Here is a 20,998-nt window from a genome sequence, read left to right as displayed (position 1 = left end):
AATATATGAACAGCATTTTTGACTTTTCCCTAATACATCGCACGTTTTCTTTCCGCGCGTTCACGGTAGAACTAAAGGAATATGCGGAAAGAAAACGTGCGATGTATTAGGAAAATGTCAAAAATGCTGTTCAAATATTACGAACACGGCCGCCATTATGGCTCGTAAAAAGCTGGATAGGGTGGTTTATAGCGAATTAACAATAAACGTCATACTCAGTTCCGTAAGAAAATAACACCCCTCGGTGCTAAAGAATTGTGTGACGTTAGTTTCGAGCAGATTTTCTTCCCGGTATCAGCCAGCCACGCCTACACACTCAACTCAGGCATTTGCACTGCATACATTCGGCCCGAACGAATACATCGCAACAGTGTGGTCTAGTGTGTGAGGAAAGCTTTCTAGTTCTTTTTTTTGCGGATCACCGCAACTTTTTGTGGGCTCTTCTTGCCAGCAGCCAGCAGAAGTGATACAGCCAGCCTGAGATCACGTCGGTTTGTTCCGCGATCCAGTTGTTGGTCAGTCAGTGAGCTGCAGTTAACCGTATCTGGAGTTTTTTTCACTCTACCCTGAGTCTGAAACAAACAAATTGTGCAAGTTGTTCAGTGACTTTTTCCGGCCGCCGGAATTCGGGAACCATTTGAACATTCCCAGATGTGAAAAATTGTCGAGTGAATCGGAAAGTGCCTGTGAAAGGTAAAAACATAACGGGATCAGGGCCGAGCTGATTCGAGTGCGGTCCGAAGTGAATAAGAAAAAAAACTACCGTAAGAACAGTGAAACTAGGGCGGATAGAAGGTGGTGGCTCGGTGCATTTTAAAGGTAATTTTTCAACCAATCAAATTCGGGGGAATTTTTCTATTTCTGAAAAAGACGCCTATGGGCAGGAAAATCGCATTTCGCGAAAGATGAATGAAAATCGATCAAGATGGAAAATTTGAATGAATATTGAGCAACTTCATACTGCTCGAATCGAGTTTGTGCTGCTGTTTCTATGATGGCTGCTGCGCTCTGGACAAGAGCACTGTACTGGTAAAGGTGTTGTTGGTTCGAGCAACCGTGAAGTATTGTATTGCATGAGAAACTGTTTGGGGTGACGTCAAAAGACTTGCCTTGCCTTTGCCGGTCATTGAAAATCGGCAAAAATTGTGCTGACGTTGAATTGAAGCGTTTATAAATGGAAGAGAAATGTGTACTGATTGATCAACATAATAATGCTCGCTCGAAGTTGGTAAATGTGGGATATGCTAATATAGAAAAACTGAATTTGATTTGGCGTGATGGTCTCTATAAGAGAACTATTATTTATTATTAGTGGGGAAAATACACTGTGAGCGATTAAAACAGTTTTGATTCGAATGAATCCTCGGTCTATCTTTGACGTACGGCTACGTCTTACCGCAGGATGTCATTGCAAAATTAAGATTCGGCGAGCGTCTCGAAGTAATGAACGATTTTGAACACTTATAACGGCTGGTTCTGAACGGTTTTCAATATTTTGTATACCAACCAACAAAAAATGTAGCAATTGTATGGTAATTACTATAACATTGTTCCACAATTGATAAAGAAGAATAGTTTCAAGGTTAAATTTTCCACGCATTTGAATTTCATGACCATTTTTCGACAAATAGACATATCTTAAAATTTGGAATTATTTCCATTTACGTCAAAAAGTGACCAACTTTCCTCGTTCCAATAGGTCTGAAATTGATTTTTATCGTTTGAACCTAGACTAATATGATGTCCTGAAAGTAAACCGGTTTGGGAAAGTTTGCAGTTCTATTGTGTGGATAGGCTGTTGTAATATGTTCAGAAATGCTGTCTTGTAAGAAAAGGTGAATAGCGATGTAAATCTTGTGTTTTGTCTACGCATTTTCTGATTTAACCACATAATATAGATATAACCAATAATCAAAAATGAAGTCAAATTTTCATTCAATTGAAATACACAATATTAAATCTTACATATTTCATTGTTAATAATTGATAATAGTTAATAATTAGCACCGAACGCAGATTTGAAATAGGACGAATTGTGTTCCGTCGTTTAATATGTTTAAAGGCCCAGATTTTACTGCGTTGCGGAAATTTGACAGGAAACCCATGTAAAACCTGCCAAATTGCCGCAACGTAGTAAAATCCATATGCATTGTGTTTGGGGCTTAACCCATTATGTCCTAGCGTATGAAATTTCATACCCCGATTTAAAACTCTGCTGCTGAATTTCAATAGTTCACTATTATTATATCACTACAAGAGAGATAAGACATTAATCTGATGTGTGTGTGAAATAATCTGTCAGTTTTTGTTATTTCATTTGTATTTTCAACAGTGCAAATTTGTGATAAATGGTAGAAAAAAAGTTACAAAAACGGCGAAAAAAGTTTGTTTCAAAAATGTATGAAAATGTCTGTATTTTGTGACGAAACATTACCTGAAGCGTAAAGTACAGTGGGATTCCGAATTTGGCATGGTTCGATTTTGGCATGCATCGATTTTAGCAACAAAAATATCCGTTTTTGGCAACACAAAATATTTCACTTCTAAAAATATGCTTAAATATCAGTCAGTTACCGCATACAAGCTTTAAACGACGAAAAAATGATACCCTCAGTGTGTTCATGAGAGAAACTGTTACTACATTCTCAGTCCCGACTTAGCAACCGGCGAAGAGCGAAACACAGCAAGCGACACTGGACGGATTCGTTTCGTTCAGAACTGTTATGGTAGATCGGGTTCCAGACCGCAGAACAGCACTCGGAGTTGATCTGACCAAGGAGCAGTATAATGGTTTTAAGCAGTAGATATCTGTGAAATTTTTGGTGGTCCTAAAAATGAGTCCCAAGATTTTGGAGGATTTGTTGATATACGAGATATGCTGTCTACACCTTACCCTTCGCTCGATAGCAGCGTGCAATTAAAAATAACCGTCATTTTTTCGTGAGAAAGATAAGGATATTACAGAGCACTTTGAGGGATTTACAAGCATTATGTTTAAGGTACACCGATTAGCGAAGACATCCTACTGGTGCGTTGCAGTTTTCAGTTGAGCGAATACGGGAGAATATTTTTAGATCTTCGGCATACGATATTCGTGTCCTTTCCTTCAAAGACGAGGTTCACGTCGTTGAAATAGAGCAGGAATATGAGCGGACCGAGATGACTGCCCTACGAAATACATGTCGTATAGAATGTATTGGAACTGCAATCACCGATGGCAACCATCAGCTGACGATCAGTTAGATAAGAACGAAACCATTGCATGAGAGTTCCGCTAATAACAAGTCTTTTGAGTTTAACGATTGCGATTACGTGGCTGAGTTTATCAATGGCGACCTGTCAGCAGTATATATGACGACGTCGGTTTGCGTCATTGCAGATATGTTGTCGATGATGTGCGTAGTAAGGCACAGCAAATTAGTAGTAGTGGATCGACCAGGGAGCAATCCCTGCAAATCTGCGCTCTAATATTCGCCTCTATTCTACATACCGATCGGAGCCAGATCCGATCAGAAATTGCGCTTCGATCGGAATACATCGTATGCTATAACACACGCCGATTTGGACGTTTCTGACCGGAACGAGCCCGATCGTAATGCAGAATCGAGGCGATTGCTTGCAATGATCATTAGCTCGAGCAATTTTTAGACGGCACTTAACAATGTTATGTAATTCTTCGGTAATTGTCCACATCTCATTTGTTGCCCTTTTGTGCAAAGGGAACATACAACCAGATTTCCAGAAAGACGCAAGTATACCACTGGAGATGGCGCTGGAGATCATCTCGGTGTTTACACCCAGATTATTCAGAGCTTGATCGTACGATGGGACGTTACTTGGTGCGCAGGCGACTTCGTCGCTGGTAAAACTTTCATAACATGCTAGCAAACTTTCCAGCGAATAAGCTAAAAAGCAAATCCATAGTTATAAACGTCCTTAAGAGCTTAACCCTTCTTAATCGACAGACTTCGCAGCCGGTTATTAGAGTACAGGAAAACTACGAGGCTAGACTAGGTGTAAAGATCCTATTGACTCTAAAGCGGCACCGCATTGTCGAGATTCGAACCTATGATGACTGGCTTGTTAGACCAGCATCGTACCGTAGAGCGAATAAGCTGTATGTCTGTAGAATTTCAGGCAGCTTCATCGCGATACATCATGGAGGAGGAAAGCTCGCATTACTTGCGTTGCTCGTTCACAAACTTCCAGAAAGCTTTGGGGTGTGACCTGAGTTACCTCTCAATCCTACGTTGATATTGCTGAAAAAAAAACACGAGTAACTCGTGATTCACTCTTAACATAATGATACTGTAATGAGAGCGTACGGTGTCCGAAAAAAAATCCGAAGAGCGGCTCGTTTTAATTATTTGGGTCTTCGCCATTAACTCGTTTACCAGGGAGCACGTGATCCGGAACGATTTACTTTTTTCGGAACATTTCGATCAATGACATACGACAAAACATTTCAGATGGTTTGCGCGGCTTTATCGGCGTCGTGATAGTTAAGGATGTTATCCCAATCCATTGATGCTGGGAAGGCTGCGATGCGACGATGATCTACTCTGAAAAAATCAGTCGGAATAGTAGCGATGGAGGTAACAAGATCGCGCGTCTTTTTTGGTGAGATGATTAACGGAACACAGGATGGTGAGGTACGTCTTTAACTCGAGGCAGTGGAGCTGTTGAGACGAATGATGCGGCATCTTGTGTAGAGAAGAAGCAGTGGTTCAGGCAGGTATACGCTTTTTCTCCCGGAAAGTTTAGACTCGTTGCATCACCTTTTGTTTGAGTCTTTTCAAGTTCTAATACGTGGTACTGTGTTGCTTTGCCACCCGCGCAGCGTTCTCGTTGTTCATCACTTACATTTTGCGTCAAATCAGTCGGTCTGCTTATTTCGTGTCTGTTTTGATCGTGTTTCAACAGTCCTTAAGAAATGCTTCGTCCATGTGAGGAGTGCCGACAGTCGATTAAAACATGGTCGATCGATGTTTCTGTCTGGTTGGGTGACCTCCAGGTGTTAGGAGCCGTACTACGAACGGCTATGTTCTTGGAGGCGTCATAGTCGAGGCCCATTACTCCAGCTCGTGTGTGTTGCCCCACATGTGTCCTTCCAGCACACCTGAAGCGCTACGATGTCGAACTTGCGGCTCATCAATACGTCGAAGAACTCTCGAATGTTCTATGTACGTCTCGAGTTGAGAAATCGGCAGTTCTATTTTCTGAGTTTCCGACCCATAGTTCTTTTTCGTCGTATAGGTCTATTCCGATTGTTCCGGTCCGAATTGCTTTGTTTCTCATTCATTTGAATGAATCAAGAATCAAGCCCATCGGATATAGTTGGTGCTGTGTTAACGGATGTAGAGGGCACTGCTGGATCGATTCCTGCAGGTACCATTGTAGGTTGAACCTGATCGAGTAATATTTCCCAAGGGAGTTGCTGCGTCTCTTCCTTAGAAGTGTCTCAATGGTACCGAGGACGCATTTTGTTGATATACGACCTTACTAGCTTCCATCGTCCTGCCGTGTCCAGCGCAACGATGTAGTTTATAGAATACCTCCATTCGATAACTCGGCCAAGAACCCAAGCAATGGCATATCATGTGGCGTATTGTTTGCGGTTTCTTTCAGCTTCTTTTACAGCATCAGGTTTCCTTAGGAGTTCCAACGTGTGTCGCACTGGTCTTCCAAGGAACGCTTCAGCTGGAGATGTCGATTTTGTCGATTTGAACATAACGCATGCGTTGACAACATGAAGTCCATCTTGTCTAATCATCTTGTCATCTCTTGTATTGTCATCTTATCCAAATCGACCACTTCCTGCAGAACTGCATCCTTCTTCGGTTTCTTGTGTAAACTGGAATACCTTTCTTTGAGCCGAAAACAGAATATCAGGGCCAATGCTTTCTTCTCTACGTGTCCGTAGTTCATCTGCGCAGGCGAGAGGCGTAAGCGGTTGTCTTATTTTACCACACCGTTTGGGAAACAATGCGTGATGACAGCGCCAATACCATAAATTGATGCATCTGTTGCGACGATGAGATCTCATTTGACGAGTCGTAGTGGGTGTGCAGCAAATCGCACAGTAGAATGGACTTTTGACTTTTGAAAATTTCGACCTGAGTGTAGTCCCAGGGGTGCTTGGGAAGAATTGTATTTACGTATTGTATTTGTATTCATTCATGGCTTCGCCGTCCTTCGCGAAAACGTATCACGCCGTTCTCGTATCACGCGTACTAGCCATCGAAGAAAACTCCTGAGTTCGGATCGTACTGGAAATCTTGAATACAGCTTGCCAGGGACTCGATGATTTTCTCACTGCTGCTGCCGGTCGGATTTGCACGATTCTCTAGGTTTTTGAACTGTTGCTGCTGCTTCAGGATTAGATTGCAGAGTTGCAGAATCGTGTTCATCAGATTCATATCAGATATTTTCTTCAGGATTGAACATTTCGAGATTTTTGAAGAACTTCGTGATGGTTCCAATTTTTTCTCGTCGCCAATTGTAGTAATTGTAACCAAAGTAATGGACTGGTAATTCGGAGCAACAGGTCTATCTTGGCTTGGTGGTTGACTAACGAGTGATAATGGGAACTCTCCCGCCAAAACAAAGTTTTATTCCTTTGGGTGCCCGGTCACTTCGGAATCGAGGGCAATGAATTTGCTGACAACCTTGCAAGACAAGCATCAGCTCAGCAATTTATTGGTCCTGAACCGTTTCTGGGCACCTCTACATCCGCCGTGAAAGGCGAACTGATGACATGGGAAAAGCTAGAAATAGTATCCCATTGGAATCAAACACAGGGTTGCAGACAAGCTAAACAGTTTATCTACACAAACCCTGCCGTAGCTGAAAAACTACTCCATTTAACTCGTAGTGAAATAAGCACAATCACGGGACTCCTGACAGGACACAACCCCACTCTTTATCATTTGAAGAATATCGGCAAGGTATCATCCGACACCTACCGCTTTTGTAATTCTGAACCTGAAAGTTCTGCGCATCTGCTCTGCAATTGCGGAGCTCTTGCATTATCAAGGCACAACTTCTTCGGAAGTTTCCTTCTTACTCCATATCAAGTATGGAGCCTAAATCCCAAAACGGTCATTGGTTTTATTAACCATGTAGTTTCGAATTGGGACACAGGATTACCACGATTTGGCTCAGCTCCATCAATGGGTATGAGCGGTCCGTAAACTGTGTACAGCTATCGGGGCCTGCCACAAAAGACGATCATTAAGACTGTCGCAGTGGCCTTTTAACCCGATGCCCTTCTGGCATACAAAATAAAAAAACGAGTGACAATCTTTATTGAACAAACTAGCTGATTGCACGATCTCATTCGGCGCCCCTTGTCACTCAGTCACTGGTACATCTGTTTTTATAACGAAAACTCATTATGCAAGAAACAAAACCTTTTTTTCATTTGAATATGTCTACTCCCTTTGTCAGTTCCTCTCACGTTGTCCCCCAACCACTTGTAAATCTGTCTTCTCGGTAATCCTTATAAGTCGACACAGAGCCGTTTTTACGCTTTTGAATCTCCCCCATTTTAATGGCCACCCTATTCCCCCTTTCAGAAATTAAACAACTTTTACAACTGTTATCGTTCCAAATGCAAGAGAAACGCACTCCTTTACCCATTTGAACCTTTCTCTTCTCTTGAAAGAGACCGTCTTCCTCTTTTATCAATCCCCCTGATACCACAATAGATCAAAATAATGGTCGCAGTGGTCAAATCTTCCGACAAAAAAAAATCAATCCCCCGGTGCTGATTTTGTATGTCCAAAAACGCGTTTGACAAACGGCGTTTGATGAAGAACAGTCCAGAAGCTCCGAAGCTATGGCGGAACATACATTCATACCCACGTTCCTCGTCCCCCTTCTGTTACGTAGCTAATTATGGATCGGTTTGCTCAATGAAAAGCACTACACTGGAAACGAAACAAAGGTTTATTTACCATATATTCCTCCTCGGTGGAACCCCCCTCTTTTCTCAAAGTCAGTTGCACAACTGCAATCGATTTAAATACAAGAGAAACGCAACTATAATCAAAACAATAAAAAATATTTGTGCACAACAGTTTGATGAAGAATTGTCCAGGCATTTCGAAGTTATGGCCTTCCCCTGTTATGACCCCCTTCCTGTTATGTGCCCCCTTCTTTTGTCAACCCCCTGAGTTCTGATTCCCTTACGCCAAGGAACATGCGTGCCAAGTTTGATGAAGAACCGTCCTGGTGTTTCGCAGTTATGGCCTCCCCCTGTTATGAACCCCAGTCCCCCTCCTTTTCTTGTCAACCCTTCAATGTTGATTCCCTTATGTCAAGGAACATGTATGCCAAGTTTGGTTAAGAATCGTTCAGGCATTTCGGAGTTATGGACCTCCCCTCATCTTATCAACCTCGCAGCGCTGATTCTCTTATATCAAGGAACATATTTGACAAGTTTGGTGGAGATCGGTCAAGGCGTTCTGGAGTTATGGTGGAACATACAAACATACTAACGCTCACTTTTAAATATATACAGGGTGTTAGGTAACTTACAGCAGATATTTCAGGGTGTGAAAGAGGACCATATTTGACGAAAAAAATCCTACGCATATGGGCCAATCTCAATTGTTACAGAATTATTAACATTTTTAGTGTTCGGTTCTGTTTGCTTTAAATTAGCTCTGTAGTAGTGGTAGTAGTAGTAGTATGGGAAAGCCACCATCATTTCAAGGACTTGCCAATGTATGTGGGTAGAATTACAGTAGATCCAAATTTGATTATCAAATGAATTGCACACTAATGCTGTAACAGAAGGGCCAAAAGGGATTGGGCGGACCCACAAGCAGAGGCACTTGTGCGCATTCCGGGGTTATAAGAGTCGCCTTCCAGCATTAGGATCCTTCCATGTAATAATCAATTTCGTTGTACCAACTTTAACCCACGTGATGATTTGTTTGTTTTGAGTTGAGAAGTACCATATTTGATTCAGACCTTAAGGATTCAGGTTGGCAATCCACTCCATCATCCAGCCTTCCACATTTATGATTTCAATAATAATACTGTTAATAATATGATATTAAGATGAAATGTGGTATATATAGGTAAAAATAGAACAATCTCACCAGCAGTCCTTCGTATGAAATAAAGTAGCGTCCTTTGGGGTTCCATCAGTGCTTCTAATAGTTAAATTAATTTTTCATTCTGGTATCCATGTGCGGTATTAAAACTCGTTTTGGCCAAAGTTTTTACTATATAGCAGTAGATGCTTCATAAGCTAAAACGAAAAAAATAATTAAAATCACTCATTAGGCTTACCAATTAGCTAGGCCGTGTGGCTCCGCCGTCTGCCCAAAACCTCGGTTTTGAAGTCAGGCAGCCGGAAACCACCCAGCATCGCACCTCCTAGCTTGGCTACTCAATAGAGCATTACCAGGTATGGCCACGTGGAGGCGCTAGGTAGGGGCTTGGGATGGCTAGAGTTATATTGGACGCTCCTCATTTGCCTTCCCCATTTCATACCCAATTGTTTGCTTTAAATTAGCTCTGGTACAAAAACTATGCTTGCTAACTCAATTAGGTTACTTTCATTCGAAAGCTGAGAAAATTTTGTACTTAAAATTGGTCTTAAACCTCCTACTTCATGAGATGTGGTAACTTTTTAGAAGCAAAAAGCTATGAAATAAGTGTTTCTCAAGCCAAATTTATCAAATTTCTCCGAAAAATGTGTGATAAAACTGTTTGCTGTTATTTACCAATTTAAAGCTCTGGTACCGTTCTCCAATTCGTTCTTTGGCGTAAAACGCCTATCTCTTTTAGTTTCGTTGCAATTTCATTAAACGCATGGTTTTGGGTGTTAAATTAGTATCTGAAAACTGCTCGCGCTCATACATCATGCATTGCACACTAGATCAACGCGTGCGACGGACACGGTTGAACGCATATGGAAAATAGTTTCAAAACTGACTTTTCGGGCCTCTCTGGGACGTTTTTGAAAACGATTGCAGTATTAAAATCTATTCTCCGGAAAGACTCGCGGACACTCACCTTTGTTATGGCTTCTCTAATTGTGTAGCAATGACAACTGGTTGTAGATTTGCTGATCGTCGGTTACCTAATGCAAGTAAGTGACCACAAATCCAGAAGTACTCGTTTTGTTGCACGATGATTTTAATTCAGGGACGTCTATGACAACGCACCGTCGCTTGCGAGAAGGAACGTTGTTTTCGACGAGGGAAGTCTCAGCCTCATCAGCTAGTGGCGTCAGCGATTGACCATAAAATTTTGCGAATCGTGGGAAATGTTTTCAAGACAAGCACAAGGCAAATTGCGACACAGTCCCTTGTCACCATGGAGGTGTGGAACGTGCTGAACCGAGTAAAAATGCATCCTTTCCACACTACAGGTTCAAGAGCTGCTGCTAGCGAATAAACCTAAACGGCTAAAGTTTCGCAAGATTATGCAAGCAAAAGTGGAACTGGTCGCAGTGGTCAAGGGTCAGTGGTCCAAGGTCCCCAACAAGGAAAAAAAAGCAAAAGTGGAGGCGAACCCTAAATTGATGAAAGACATTGTTTTTATTTTTCATACGAGTCAGATTGTGTTCAGCGCACGCGATAATCTAGTGTGCTATGCGTGATGTATGAATTCCTGCAGTTTTCAGATGCTAATTCAACACCTATACGATACGTTTAAAATAAAATTGCAACGATACTAAAAGAGATAGGCGTCTTACGTCAAAGAACGAATTGGAGAACGGTACCAGAGCTTTAAATTGGTGAATAACAGCAATCTGTTTTATCACACATTTTTAGGAAAAATTCGATAAAAACGGCTTTTGAAACACGTATTTCATAGGTTTTTGCTTCTAAAAAGTTACTAAATCTCATGAAGTAGGAGGTTTAAGACCAATTTTCAGTACAAAATTTTTTCAGCTTTCGAATGAAAGTAACCTAATTGAGCCAGCTAGCATAGTTTTTGTACCATAGCTAATTTAAGGCAAACAGAACCGAAAACTAAAAATGTTCAATAATTCAATTTGCACTAAGCTACCTAACACCTTGTATAGATTAAACTTATATCTTTCTTAGGAAGCAAGGCCTATTACAGTAATAATTCACCAAAACAATACAAAAGAGCTTCTAAAACATGGTTAGTCACAGGAATTAAAGATAAAATGCTTTTAGTTAGAACAAAGCGAAACAACCAAGAATATTGTTGAAACCAAATTTTTTTTCTTCGTGAATATTCAATATTTATCGACTGCAATACAATTTCTATTTCCACTTTCAACTATTGCTTCCTTTGATTTTGATTTTGCATCTTTAACATCCTGTAAAACTTAGTCCTACCTCCAAAACTGGAAGAAAATGCATAAAGTCAAGGTACATATTAAATACCGTAAAAGATTCAAAATCCAGGTATGTTAGTAAACATTGTTGATTTTTTAATGGTATCTTTAACTAATTGATCGGTATTCATTCTTAAGAACTTTTGCATAAAATTGATTGTTTTTCATGTCCGTAAATTTGCTTCATATACCTAGGAAACAGAGAGATTCATCACAACAAACAGCTCTCCACAATATTTCCAATTTCCAATTTCATGACCAGACTACCGTAGTGTAACAATTTTAACATTCAAATGTTGCGAAGCAAACATCCAAAATCGCTTATCCCAAATTTAACGACCATCTGTTTTCTGCTACTACTTGCTGCTGCCTGCCAGCCTGCACCATCACATCACACAAGTGGTGGACCTTCCGTCCATCCAAACGGTGCGGAGCTTGTTGATACACGCGGAAACGAGCACAAATCGATTCGCACGGACTCGTCTGAATCGCGGCTCGGTTTTATGCCGGTTCGGCCAGCTAGCCAACCAACCAGCCAGCCAGCCAGCTCCCGGTGTGTGTATAGAAGATGGCGAGAAATGGACAAACCAGCGGCACACACCAGTAAAAATCGCTTATAAAAATAAAAAAAATAAATAAAATACCACCTGCTTTCACATTCTTGAGTAAGCTGCCCGCTAGGCGGGTGGGTGAAATCGTTCAAGATGCTGCCAGGTTCCGTTTTATTACAATTCACTGTAATGCGTTTCGTAGAACAAATTGCTAAGTGCTGTGGGATTGTATGCTTCTTGCCAGCAAAGACTTGTCAATCAATTTGTACTAAATTTTTGAAATTTTTTGCAGTGTTTTGCATATTTAACTAATCAATATTATTTTAGTCACCAGTATGATATTGTTTTATTTGTTAATTAAACAAGATCTTCAGGGATAGGAATTAATACTTAATAACTCATTATGCAGAACGCTACTATATAAGTAAGTTAAAGTTGTTTACAATATGTTTTGTGCATTTTTATGATTATACATTTTGTTTTTGTTATTCTAACAAACATTCCTACAAACAATGACAGACACAACAATGAAACTAACTAAGCACTTTGTCCCCAAGTTCTCTCTTCGAATTACGTCCCCAAGTTCCTCTTATTTCTTATTTATAGTAGCATACAGCCGGGGTGGCTCTTGCTGTACCAAGAATTTTCTTTTGCATGGTCCTGGGCGTCGTCGTTAATGCGTTGAGCGTCTCGACACACGCAAGTCGGTTTCAATCTGGTCGAACCATCCAGCACTATTCCTGGTGCCAGTGGGGTTCTTGAAGAAGACAGATTTCATTGCACAGCTGTCCGGCATCCTTGCCGTGTGGCCGGCCCACTGTAGTCTCCTAACTTTCGCCAGGTGTACGATGGCAATCTCCAAGTAGTGCCTGCAGTTCATGATTCCTACCGCTTGTATTTTTGTATTCCAGCAAAAATAGTCTGCAACTCTTTCATTCAAGTGCGGAAAGCGCACGTATGTCTTCCGTAACTTAAGTAAAGTTACAGTCTCAAGTCTGTAGAGGACTACCGGTCTGATTAGCTTTTTGTACATTATCAGCTTTGTGCGGCAGCGTATGCTTTTCGATCGAAGCGTCTTGCGGACGGAAAAGAAAGCCCGACTTCCAGCTTGAAGGCGTCGTTGAACTCATGAACTCATCAACCACTTCCAGTTCATCGTCGTCAAAAGTCACTGTCCGTGGAAGAGGCATGTTGTTTTCTCTGGAGCTTCTTCCTGCCATGTATTTGGTTTTCGACGCGTTGATTTGTAACCCAATCTTCCTATTATCCGTTTTTAGTCTATCTATCTATTGCCTTGGCCGTTACAAAGTTTCTAATAATGACATCAAAGTGGTCTGCGCAACCTAGGTCGCCGGATCAAACCTTCAATAGCGATGTTGAAAATATATACAGGACAGTTCATCGCCTTGCCGCAACCTTCTGCGCGCCTGGAAAGGACTCGAAAATGCCCCCGAAACACACACGTAGCATTTCACTCGCTCCAGGGTAACTTTGATCGTCCGAAAAACCGTTCTCGTACATTATTAGCCATGGCATTCGCGCTCGACTGTATCGTATGCTGCCTTGACAGCCACGAAACTATGATGCGTAGGCACGTTGTACTACCGACATTTCTGGAGGATTTGTCTGAGAATAAAAATTTGATCCGCAGTAGCACGCCCTCTCCCCTCTTATCGGGAATAGACGACGTAACAAAATCTGGGAGAGCAAGGCGGCGTTGATCACTTTGATGCTGCATTATACAGTGTAGCAGTGTAATGCTGAAATTGTACAGTAAAGTGCCGTTGCTGGTGGTTCTTGGTCATTGTCGTAGAGTCCTGCCGGGAGTTGGTCCTTTTCGGCAGCTCTATTATTTTTCAGCTGACCGATTTCTCGCCGGATCTCTTCGGGAGATCGGGAGCCGAGATGCTGTTATCGTTTGTAGACACTCCTAAGTTAAATTCCGCTCCAGCTCCTGTTATATCGTCATTGAGATGCCCATCGAAAAACTACTTTCACCTATCGACCGTTTCGCGCTCGTTTGTAACCAGGTTTCACTCCTCGTCCCTCACATGGCAAGCTTCGGTGTGTATCTTTTACGAGATTGGTCCACCTTGCCATAGAACTTGCGCGTATCATTAGCCCGGAACAGTTTTTCTAGCTCTTTAAGATCTCTGTCCTCCTTCTAACGCTTTTTCTCCTCAGGATCGTAGTCAACTCTTTCTGCGCTCGTCGATACTTGACCCAATTCCCCCTGATGGCAATGCTTAGATAGTTTTTTAAAGTTCTTGTTTTCATTTCCAATGCTTGTTGGGATTCCCCGTCAAACCAGTCATTTCATGCACTCGAGGTTTCCCCACCTAGCATAGCGGTTGCGGCCTCATAGACGGCCGAGCGTATTCGTCTTCGAGGGTCGAAGCACCTAGTTCCCCAGGGAAGTTTCATCCGGTACGTTTACGCAGTTCTCGGCAATTCGCGGGTTGTCTATTTGCCGAATATTTGACGGAGGAGACCGGCTTTGTCGCAAGATGCATAGCGCACATGCGATGCATTGCTGCTATATAATAATCCGAATCAATATCCGCACCCTGCTGGGAGCGTACGTTGGTGACCAACCGACCTTCGATGAGAATTGGGAATACGGAAAATTTGGTTCAATATTCGTTGGCCAGGGGCTTTGTGGATATCTTTGCGTGGAAAGAGAGTGCTTCTGATCACAGGCCAAAGTTGACGTGACGCTGACGGCTATCGTTCGTGTCGATGAACAGACTTGCTGCCGTACCGAGCTGGACATTCATGTCGCCGATACCGATCTTGATGACCCGTGGCGAACAGCTGTCATACGTCGCCACTAGCTGCGCATAGAACGCCTCCTTCTCATCATCGGGTCTATCTTCGTGTGCACAGTGCACTTTTGTGATTGTGTAGTTGAAAATTTGACCTTTTATCCTCACCTCGCGCATCACTATAAGGTTCGTTCCCAGCTCGTTGGACTCTCCACCGCTCTGCCAAAATTGGGCTTTGCTACCACGGATCCTCTACACCTTTTCATCTTTACGCCAGATCTTCTGCAGTGCCATGATGCCAATCAATCGGGGTTCTAGTTCAAGCAGTACCCTGTCGCCATCCACGAAATACATCGCTCTGCATTTGCGGATACCAAGCACCCATTCCATTTCGTTATTTCGTCGCCTTTGTCCCTGCCGAATGTTCTGAGTTGAATTTTCTTGACGTTTCGTAGTAACTTAGTCTAGGTAGCTTGCCTGGGACTACCATCTTAATCATCACCGAGGCAACATGTTTTTCCGGAGCGGGTGAAGGCCAGGAATTTTATTTCACCAGGAAAAACCAGGAAAAAGTTCTGTTGCTTGCTGACGACTTAATTACTTATGCGTCCATGTCCGCTAGTTCGGCAGAACGAAATGTTTGATATACCAAATAATAACAGCAATCCGCCATGGCCTTGATCTGTCGCCAGGAGCGTTTCGAATCAATAGTCTGAATACAGTCGACTAGGCTACACCGCCAATAGCCTCTAGCAGGGCTTCGACCGATCCTTTTTTTCTACCGCAGTCACACCAACGCGCATTCAAGTTCACACCGTCCGTTTAGAGGTGGAATACGAACGCTATGCATAAAACAACTGGCAGTTTGCTCAGTCAAACGCCGATCGCACGCAGCAGAACGAACGCGCTCTAAAATTTGTTGACATTTTTGTTTCGATCAAGTTGCCTTTACCGTTTGGAGCAGCGAATGACGCCAAAACAGTCAAATGATTGGCAATCACCACGCTAACGAAAAGCAACCGTACAATCGTATGATTCAATACTACAAAAAAACAACCACTACATGTGCATGGAAGAAGTCGGTCGGACTCCGTCCAATACAAACGAATATTTTGCTTGCGTCGGACCGACGTCCGGGTGACAAACTATTACTGTGAGCAGCCGATTTGGAGACAAAAAGAGAAACGAAAAAATACGTCACCGTATGCTTCCAGTCAGTTTGCAGTTTATATTCTCAAATCGCAAAGCAAAACGGGAGATCGACTGGTTGCTTTTGCTGAGATGCCGCATGAATTGTAAGACGGCGGCAGCGCAAGCGGGAGATTGACTGGATTCAAAAAACAGTTAAATGATCGTTCAAAAAGCGGAGTTTGAATGCGGAAAGTTCGCATTCACGGCAGTCACATTCAACTTGCGATCCCTTTTCAAACCCTGGCCTCTAGATCTGCCTATCCTGTGTTGTCCCTGCGGGTTCCAGTTGACTGTCTTTCTGTAGATTTCGTACTCTACTCTCCTCAAAACATGTCAGATCCAGGCAACGATTTACGAAGACCTGCGGTTGTGTCCGCTGAAATACATCACATCTTGCAGGCAATAGAACGGATTTCACGTTCAAATTGAAAATTAGTGTTAGGGTCAGTAAAGTGATCTGATTTGAGCGCCAAACATTTCCAAGATCCAAAAATCACCGCTGGCCTGATTCATGTTTCTATATCAGTTTTAGTACCACCGCCTAGGGTTATCTGCTACCAGAATATAAAAAATCTGCCACCTCAACCTCTACTGTGAAATTGGAAGGATTGTTGATGTTCTCTCCCAATGAGTTAATGTTTGCGACATTGACTTTGACTCTTTGAGACCTGTTCCTTTAGAGTTATCGCAGAGACCATCAAGTTTTCCCTGCATATTGCATTTGAGAGAGAAAGATAATGTCGTCGGCCAGGTCGAGGTCAATTAATTGCTCATTTGTCAACGGGTTCCAGGGCAATTCTCGGTTAAGTTTACTGTCAATGGCTCCAATTAAAATTTCGTCAATAATGACGAGGATCAGTTGCGGTGAAAGTATTTAACCCTGTCTCGCTCCTGCAGTAACCCGGCAGGAGGCCTCATAATGAGCGTCGATAAGATAGACTAGGAACTCCTCTACGCCTTGGTGCGCCCCAGATATTTTCGTGATTTAGTCGGTCGAATGCTTTTTTTTGGAAACAACAAGCACTAGAAGAAGACAGCCTTGCGTTTCGAAGATTTACTCAAATATTATATTGAGCGTCGTGATCCGATCCACACATGATCGGCCGGCATAGAATCCAGCTTGCCTAAATGAGTTTACCCGTAAATTAGTTGGTAGCTAAAACTTGGTTAAAACTACTTAAAATTCCCTTAAAGTGTACAAACTCAGATTTTGAGTAGTTCTTCAACCACAAATTTCACCTTTCAGAGTACTTTATGAGTGATACAGAGCACCATGATACCGCCCTAGTTCCCACATTTAGATAGGTTCCATCAGAGCCGACGTTTAGACCGGCAAAGCCTTGCGGTCCCGCTTCGGAGGGGCCTTGTGCTTGGTGATGACTAGAGAAAAATGTTAAAAAAAATCTCTATCCCTGGCTGTATACAACACAATTGGCTATTCAGAATATATTTGCATGATTTCCTTTTCTCTTTTATTTAAATGCAGAGTGTAGTGCCAAGAAAAAATCGATGAAAGTGCCAAACGATTTGGCTCAGCTTGTGCGCCGATTACTCGGATCTCGGCTGGGAGAGGCTGTTAGAGTCAATAGGATCATAGCACTGACCCCGCACTGTCCTGTATTCTAACAGCTGGTTGCGAAGTCTGTCGTATAAAAACAGAAGGTTAAATTTCGATAACGGAATTAGCACCTAGGCTTTGCTTTGCTTTGTGCGCCGATTGTTTACGGAGGTTTCGATCAAATGGGCACTTAGACCTTTTGAACCAATGAAATCTTCAGGTTCGGATGACTTACTTACTTACTTAGGTGGCTTGCCGTCCTAAGACAAAGCCTGTTGAACAAAATTTCTCCATGTAACTCGGTTGAGGGCTACCGCTCTCCAATTCCTCGGACACCGACTACTCTCCGCCAGATCTCGCTCCACCTGGTCTAACCAGCTTGCTCGCTGCGCTCCTGGTCGTCTTGTTCCTACCGGATTTGAGGCGAACACCATCTTTGCAGGGTAGTTGTCCGGCATTCTTGCAACATGCCCTGCCCATCGCATCCGTCCAGCTTTAGCCACCTTCTGGATACTGGGTTCGCCATAGAGCTGTGCGAGTTCATGGTTCATCCTCCGCCTCCATACTCCGTTCTCCTGTACGCCGCCGAAGATCGTTCTTAGCACTCGTCGTTCGAAAACTCCGAGCACTCGCAGGTCCTCCACGAGCATTGTCCATGTTTCATGCCCGTAGAGAACAACCGGTCTAATAAGCGTCTTGTACAGGGTGCACTTTGTACGGGGACTTAGTCTGCTCGACCGCAATTGCTTGTGGAGCCCATAGTAAGCACGACTTCCGCTGATAATACGCCTCCGAATCTCACGGCTGGTATCATTGTCCGCCGTTACCAGTGAGCCAAGGTAGACAAATTCATCGACTACCTCAAACTCATCGCCGTCGATCAATATACTACTGCCCAAGCGATGTCGTTCGGCCTCGGTTCCGCTGGCCAGCATGTACTTTGTTTTAGACGTATTTACCTTTAACCCAATCTTTTCTGCTTCGCGCTTTAGTCTGGTGTACTGTTCAGCCACCGCCACAGATGTTCTGCCGATAATATCCATGTCATCGGCAAAGCAGACGAATTGACTAGATTTGTTGAATATCGTGCCCCGCGTATTGATATCCGCTCGGTTCATTACACCTTGTAGCGCTATGTTGAACAGCAGGCATGATAGACCATCACCTTGACGAAGCCCTCTGTGTGATTCGAATGAACTTGACAATCCACCCGAAATCCGAACACAGCACTGCGTACCATCCATTGTAGATTTAATCAGTTTGATGAGCTTCCTGGGGAAGCTGTTCTCGTCCATGATTTTCCATAGCTCTTTCCGGTCGATGGTATCATATGCGGCTTTGAAGTCAACGAATAAATGATGCGTGGGAACTCTGTATTCACGGCCCTTTTGGAGGATTTGACGCAGTGTAAATATTTGATCCGTTGTAGACCGACCTTCGACGAAGCCGGCTTGATAAGTTCCCACAAATCTATTCGCAATTGGTGATAGACGGCGGAAAATGATTTGGGACAGCACTTTGTAAGCGGCATTGAGAACGGTGATCGCTCGATAGTTCTCACAGTCCAACTTGTCGCCCTTTTTATAGATCGGGCAGATAACCCCATCTTTCCACTCGTCCGGTAGCTGTTCCGTATCCCAAATTCTAACAATTAGTCGGTGCAGATAAACGGCCAGCTTTTCTGGTCCCATTTTAATAAGCTCCGCTCCGATGCCATCTTTTCCAGCTGACTTGTTGTTCCTTAGCTGCATGATGGCCTCCTTAACTTCGCCTATCGTTGGGGTTGGCACCTCTTCCCCGTTTGTTGCACCGTCGAAATCGCTTCGGATGACATTCTACCCATTTTTTTTCAGAAAATCACTAAAATATCAGGAGACGGCACTTTGTGCTTTCCTTGATATTGAAGGAGCTTTCGATTACGCGTCGTTCATTTCAATTATTACGGCTGTTTTTCAAAACGCAATTCACCACACTCAATGAGCTAGATTCAAGCAATGCTTCCGAGCAGAGAAATCACAACATCATTGAAAGATACGTCGGTCACGATTTCGGTGATCAAAGGATGTCCATAAGGAGCTGGTCCATAAGGATAATCAAGCTGTTATGAGATTATTGCTTAAGCCATTAACGTAGAACTTATCGCCAGAGAAAATTTTAACGCAGTACTGTCAAGTTGTTTGTTAGGAGCTCTAAACACCACCATGTTCTAATGCTTACAAGACGGGCCTAAAATAAACGCCACAAAAACAGTCGCTATATCATTCACTAGGTGAAGAAAACATGCTATTTCTTCCCCAGTTAGCTTCGAGGTACGAAGCTGGTCTAGCAAGCCAGTCGTCGTATGTTCGAATCTCGGCTAGGCGGTGCTTGCTAGATAGAGTCAGTAGGACCGTTACACTGGCCCTGTAATTTTCCTGTACTCTAACAGCCGGCTGCGAAGTCTGTCGATAAAGAAGGGTAATGTCTAATGGCGGTTTAAGCCATTAGGCTTTTTTCTTGCAACATGCCCTGCCCATCGTATCCGTCCAGCATTAGCCACCTTTTGAATACTGGGTTCGCTGTAGAGCTCTGCGAGTTCACGGTTCATCCTCCGCTTCCATACTCCGTTCTCCTGTACGCCGACGAAGATCGTTCTTCGCACTCGTCTTTCGAAAACTCCGAGCACTCGCAAGTCCATGTTTCAAGGTCGTAGATAACAACCGGCCTAATGAGCGTCTTGTACAGAGAGCTCTTTGTACGGGGCTTAGTCTGCTCAACTGAAATTGCAGGTGAAGCCCATAGTAACCACGACTTCCGCTGATAATAAGCCTCCGAATCTTAAGGCAGGTGTCATTGTCGGCTATTACCAGTTAAACTCATCGCCGTCGATCATTATACTACTCCCCAAGTAGTGTCGGTCGGCCTCAGTTCTGCTGGCCACCATGAACTATGTTTTAGACGTATTTACCTTTAACTCAATATTTTTTGTTTCGCGCTTTAGTCGGTGTACTGTGGGGCGTCACCGCCACAGATGTTATGCTGATAATATCCATGTCATCGGCAAAGCAGACAAATTGATTAGATTTGTTGAAGATCGTGCCCCGCGTGTTGATATCCGCTCGTTTCATAACATCTTGTAGCGCTATGTTAAACAGCAGGCATAATAGAGTGACGAAATCCTCTATGTGATTGGAATGAACCTAACAATCCACCCGGAATCAGAATGCAGCACTGTGTACCATCCATTGTAGATTGAATCAGTTTGATGAGCTTCCTAGGGAAGCTGTTTTCGTCCTTGATTTTCAATAATTCTTTTCAGTCGATGGAATCATCTGAGGCTTTGAAGTCAACGAATAAATATGCCTTGGGAACTCTGTATTCACGGCCCTTTTGGAGGATCTGCCGCAGTGTAAATATTTGATTCGTCGTAGACCGCCCTTCGACAAAGCCGACTTAATAAGTTCCCACAAATCTGTTCGCAATTGGTGATAGCCGTGATAGAAGGTGATAGAAACTCAATATGAATATGTTCTCAAACATCGTCCAAAGGAATACAATTCCTGAATAGTTCTAATTACAATCACATAAATCCGTTGATTGCCGGGATTTGCCAGAATTTACA

General features: G+C 43.0%; 1 long non-coding RNA gene across 1 annotated transcript in view; it reads left to right on the top strand.

Annotated features, from left to right (window-relative positions):
• Nucleotides 1–448: 448 nt before the first annotated feature.
• The window catches only part of LOC128744220 (uncharacterized), a 44,673-nt gene continuing 24,123 nt past the window's right edge, over nucleotides 449–20,998 (top strand). The window contains exon 1 of the long non-coding RNA XR_008412367.1: nucleotides 449–819. This is a non-coding gene — a long non-coding RNA (uncharacterized LOC128744220). The remainder of the gene's footprint in view (nucleotides 820–20,998) is intronic.

Source organism: Sabethes cyaneus, chromosome 3, assembly GCF_943734655.1.
Source record: "Sabethes cyaneus chromosome 3, idSabCyanKW18_F2, whole genome shotgun sequence".
NCBI lineage: Eukaryota > Metazoa > Arthropoda > Insecta > Diptera > Culicidae > Sabethes > Sabethes cyaneus.
Note: the sequence above shows the minus strand (reverse complement) of the source record. Positions and strands in the feature narration are given on the sequence as shown.